The sequence below is a fragment of the Lucilia cuprina genome, chromosome 5, assembly GCF_022045245.1.
Source record: "Lucilia cuprina isolate Lc7/37 chromosome 5, ASM2204524v1, whole genome shotgun sequence".
Classification (NCBI taxonomy): Eukaryota; Metazoa; Arthropoda; class Insecta; order Diptera; family Calliphoridae; genus Lucilia; species Lucilia cuprina.
In genome coordinates this window covers 48,337,361-48,343,363 of record NC_060953.1, presented here as the reverse complement: position 1 = coordinate 48,343,363, position 6,003 = coordinate 48,337,361, and the positions used below count along the sequence as shown (strand labels likewise).

At 28.4% G+C, this 6,003-nt stretch overlaps 1 long non-coding RNA gene across 1 annotated transcript in view; it reads right to left on the bottom strand.

Annotated features, from left to right (window-relative positions):
- The window catches only part of LOC124420465, an 80,015-nt gene that overhangs the window by 58,034 nt on the left and 15,978 nt on the right, over window positions 1-6,003 (bottom strand). The gene's annotated exons all lie outside the window — the stretch shown is intronic.

Here is a 6,003-nt window from a genome sequence, read left to right as displayed (position 1 = left end):
GACTATAGTCTAGACCATAGACTTGACTATAGACTTAACACTATAGACTTGACTATAGTCTGGACTATAGACTTGACTATAGACTTGACTACAGTCTGGACTATAGACTTGACTATAGTCTAGATTTTTGCTCGTAACAAACTTACTTATATCGAATTTCCGCGCTAAACTCTTATCTTTATGACAGCAATGGTCGTTAAAGTCATTTTTCTTGGGAACCATATATAAGGGGAAGGGTCAATTATGGATCGATGCTCATAAAATTTGGTAGAGAGAATTTGGCTCGTATAAAACTTATTTCTGTCGAATTTCTTTGCTATACTCGTATTGTTAAAACAGTTAAAGCTGTTTTTCGGGAGGCCACTTGTATATGGACATTACGAGAACGTGAAGCGATATTGCCCATACCAAACAAACTTTACATATAAGGAATCATATGTTTATATATATTAGCTATTTTCGTTCGGACTCTATCGTGCTTTCAACAGACGGACGGACAGGCATGGCTAGATCGTCTTAGAATGTAATAAGGGCCAATAATATATATACTTTTATGGGTCTATGATCAATATTTCGATGTGTTACAAAGGGAATGAGAAAATCAATATACCCCCAATATTTTTTGAAGGTGGGTATAAAAAATAACTGTAAAGCCGGTTTTATGCGTAAGTACAATTGTAACCAGTTATATTTTGAATCTCGTCGAACAGAAATAATTAGTTATTCATTCCAAAAGTAAGTACTTCCACATTGCTTCAATATTACTTGCCAGATTACCGAGTAAGTAAAAATTGTCCTAAGTAATTACTCATATATGTATTTGAGAAACAGTAATAAGTAGGAGACCTCAAATTTAGGTACAATTAGTTTAAGTATCAATATGAAATCGATTTATAACAGTCCATGTTTATGTCTATAGAATTGACTAATTGATAGACTAGTTCACAGAGCAGTTCATAACCTTGTCCATATACTAGTCAAAAAAATGACTAATTATAAAAGCTGTACATAGATCAATAATAAAATCAAAAGACCAATTCATAGAGTTAAATAATCTAGTTCACAAAATAGTTCATAAACTATTCCATAGACTGATCATTTAACTAGTTAATAGACTACTTAATATTTAATAACTTAATAGACTAATAGGCTAGTCAGTAAAAATTGTCCAATCAAACAATAGTAAAGTTAAAAGAATAGTCCATAGAATTGACTGGTATGTATGTACTAGTCCATAAAGAGATCATTAGAAGTTGTCCATAGATCAATGGATCGATAGATTTCTTGATCATTCCAGAGACTGATATTTATACTAGTAAATAGACTTAATAATTATTAACTCAATAGACTAATCGATAGCCTTTTCCATGGATTAGCCTTACTACTCCATATACTTGTCAATAGACTTATTCATAGACTGAAGATTACTAGATCAGTCCGTATATTGATTATTAAACTCAATAGACTAATGAATAAGTCGTAAAATAGTCAACTTACTAGTCAATAGACTTATTCATAGACTAGTCTGTTGATTTAATTATAGACGATGTAGTCTGAAGAAGTGTATAGAAAAATGTGGCTATAATTCTAAACAGGACCTAAAGTCGAATGTTATGCATTTTCAGTGCGGAAGAAATGTATTAGGAATGAATATTTCAGTTGTCTAGCTACACCGGACCAAAAAAATTTACTTGTGGGTTTACGACGAATGTTTTACCAACGCAAAACTTATTATTGACCTCTTCACTAAACTGTCGATTATCGAAACAACCCAAGGCAAAAGCTTTTCCCATTTTAGGTTTCTTGTCGATCTAACCAAAGGGTAGAAAACTATATAAATATATAAAGTGGCAAAATATATAAATCCATATTCTCTTCTACATATATAATAATTAAGTCTAAATTTAAAACTGTTTCAAAACGTTGCCTCCGTAATAGGATGCCTAAATCTATTTTTTTTACAATTTCTTTAACTGTATCACTTGAACCTCCTGCTTTCACAGTTATTTTATTATTTATAAATTTCCAAGAAGAAACCAACCATTACATATTTTAAAATTTTCGCTATAGAAAAAAAAGATAATTGTCCTCAATTCATTCATTTAATACATATCAATTATAAAATCAATAAATTTGCAAAGAAGAGGAAAGTAAAAAAAAATATATAAACAGGTTTGCATTAATTAAACTACAAATACTTAGTACTTATAAGAAATTTGTTAAGGAAAATAAGATAGGTATATGTAAAACACTAATCAATTGTAACGAATGGGAGTTATTTAGGGGTTTTGGTGTCTTATTTTTATTCAATTTCCCCAAAACGTTCAATTTGGCGTATTTCTACTGGAGATAAAAAGCAAAGAAAGAAGTCCACAGACTATCACTATGGCATAGTTTATTGACTGGCCTATAGAATAGCTAATAACTAGATTGGATTAGTTATATAACTATTCTAAAGATTGGCCTATTGACTAGTCTTTGAACTACTCTATAGACTAGTTTATTAAGTAGTATATTGTCAAGCATGCGGACCAGGTATGGTTATCGGAAATTACAACACATTTTCCGAGTTTTATCTTACTTATAAATTTTTGAAAAGTTTAATCTAAAGGTCTATTGACTACTTAGTCTATAGATTAGTCAATAGTGTAGTAAATAGTATAGTACAATCTACCATATAGTTTAGTCTATAGTCTAATCTATAGTCTAGTCTATAGTCTAGTCTATAGTCTAGTCTATAGTCTGGTCTATAGTCTAGTCTATAGTCTAGTCTATAGTCTAGTCTATAGTCTAGTCTATAGTCTAGTCTATAGTCTAGTCTATAGTCTAGTCTATAGTTTAGTCTATAGTCTTGTCTACAGTCTAACCTATAGTCTAGACGATAGTCTAGTCTATAGTCTAGTTTATAGTCTAGTCTATAGTCTAGTTTATAGTCTAGTCTATAGTCTAGTCTATAGTCTAGTCTATGAACTAGTCTATTTGCCAGTATATGGAATAGTTTATTGACTATATTTATATACATATATTGTAATATTGATTAGCTTATGGACTATCCTATGAATTCAGGAATACCTTTTTAGTGGATTAAATAGATTTTAATTTCGTTAAATCATATTTGAACCACCTTAATACACGTAGATTTATAATTTACATGTCTTTCAAGAAAGAAAACGTGTCATTTGATGACGCATTTAAAATGTGTATGTATTTATTGGCATTTGATTTTAAAACCAGCCGAAATTTAGAATTTTAATCACACATTTGAACTAGGTGACAAAAATAACTGGAAATAGTACAGATTTTTAAAATATTACATAAATAAAACATTTATAGAATAAAACATAAAAGCAAAATAATCCAAATGTGGACATTGTAACCGGAATTGTTATACATACAATACCATTAAGATCAATGGTTAAATGTAAGGATTTTTGTTTAAATCTAATGATATCATTAACTACCATTGCCTGTTACGTCGTCTAAACATATAACCATAAATATAAATCTTGACCAATAAGTAATACATCACCCATTTCTTCAGAATCATTATAAATTATATTAAACTTAAGCCCATTAACTTTAACATCAAGAATTATGACCTTCTGGTATTTCGGGCAATTGGTAAAAATACCTTTAATATTATTAATTTAACAAAAATTCAATAAAAATTGAGTGAGAGTAAACTAAATCAGGTGGCGCCTTTGTAGGAACACATGTTTACAAAACACTTTTACACAGATACTTACACTTACACACACAAACAAATGTAAGTGTAAAAATAATACTTTGTCGTAATAAAAATTTATTATTAAACTGGTGTTTGTGTGTTTATATTTAGTTTACAGGTGTTAAATTATAGAACACAGACAATAGAGAAAATAAGGAAAATTTATGCATTAATCCATCTAAGGAGTTGGTAATATTTAAACCAAAAAATAAGAAGAAAAAAACGGAAACCACAGCCGGAATATAAAAATTGCAAAAGTAAAAACAAACATGTCTAGTACATACATGGCACAGGTTACACGAATATATTTAGTTAGGTGACACATGTTAGGTGCACATTAGAAGGGAACAAATTGGTAAAAAATATTCTAATTTTTGGGGTTTAATTGGAAAAAAGAAAGGCCAATATTTAGTATTACCTAAGAGAAACAAATCTCTTATATATAGTTGTCAATTTGATTTTGTATCCAGTAAGGGAAAGTTTATTTTTAAATTGACTTGTTTGGAATTCAAATTCGCAGTTCTAAATTATTTTATGTTTTAAAAGTTTGTTTAAACAAATTATTGATATTCGGATAATCCTTATAAAATTTATAACGAAATAATTTTGCAAATTTAAATAAAACTTTCAATACCTCACAAATTATTTATAATTTAAGCTATTGGTACTTTTGCGGCATAAAAAGTACATTTTTCCACTTTTAATACTTAGTCGAATTTTAAATGTTCATTTTGAATTGCTTTAACATTAGGGTGGTCTTAGTTTGTAAGAGGTAAGTAATCTGGTTGCACTAAAACATGAAAGAAACTTAAAAGGGATAATTAAACATTCCAAAATTTGGACCAACGTGATTTGATCATGAACTGATGCTTAGTGTAGTTTTTAATTTAAAGAAAATTTCAAGATATCTATCTATCTATCTATCTATCTATTTATCTATCTATCTATCTATCTATCTATCTATCTATCTATCTATCTATCTATCTATCTATCTATCTATCTATCTATCTACCTATCTATCTATCTATCTATCTATCTATCTATCTATCTATCTATCTATCTATCTATCTATCTATCTATCTATCAACCTATCTATCTATCTATCTATCTATCTATCTATCTATCTATCTTGAGTCAAAAATTTATCTATCCATCTTTCTATCTTTCTATCTATCTATCTATCTATCTATCTATCTATCTATCTATCTATCTATCTATCTATCTATCTATCTATCTATCTATCTATCTATCTATCTTTCTATCTATCTATCTATCTATCTATCTATCTATCTATCTATCTATCTATCTATCTATCTATCTATCTATCTATCTATCTATCTATCTATCTATCTATCTATCTATCTATCTATATATCTATCTATCTATCTATCTATCTATCTATCTATCTATCTATCTATCTATCTATCTATCTATCTATCTAACTATCTATCTATCTATCTATCTATCTACCTATATATATCTACCTATTTATCTATATATTTATCTCGTTATCTACATATTTATCTCGTTGTCTACATATTTATCTCGTTATCTACATATTTATCTCTTTATCTATATCCTTATCGATATATTTATCTCTTTATCTAAATCTTAATCTATCTATTTATCTGTTTATCTATATCTTTATCTATCTGTTTATCTATTTATATCTTTATCGAACTGTTTATATCTTTATCTATCTACTTATGTCTTTATCTATCTGTTTATCTCTTTATCTATATATTTATCTCTTTATCTATCTTTATATCTCTGCACCTATATTTTTTATCTACAAAGGATAAGTAGAATATCTATCTTTTGTGTCACCCCTGGACCACTGAAAACTAATTTTAACAAAATAAAGTGCCACCCTAATAATCTATAGATAATTAAGTACACATACACACATGTAGATTAATGCCAGAGTACATACTGTATTTGTGTTTGACTATTGTTTTTTATAACACCAAAAAACAGCTGTAAGATGGCAAAATTCTTTTTTTTTCTTTAATAAGGACGTCCTGATTAATAAAATTGTGCGCTTAGTGTTAATACTTGTTTTTGCCATTTCGTGTTATAACAAAACAAAGTACTCGAGAAGCAAACAAATTTGAAATTTGTTTTTTTTTATGGTTTTCACACATGCGCTTCAAGTATTTTTCCAAAAAAATTTAAAGACGGTCGTCTAATCTAGAAAAAAGGATGCTGTTTTTACTGTAGAGGTATTTATATATGTATGTATGTATGTATTTATCATTGCCCACCTACTTACAATG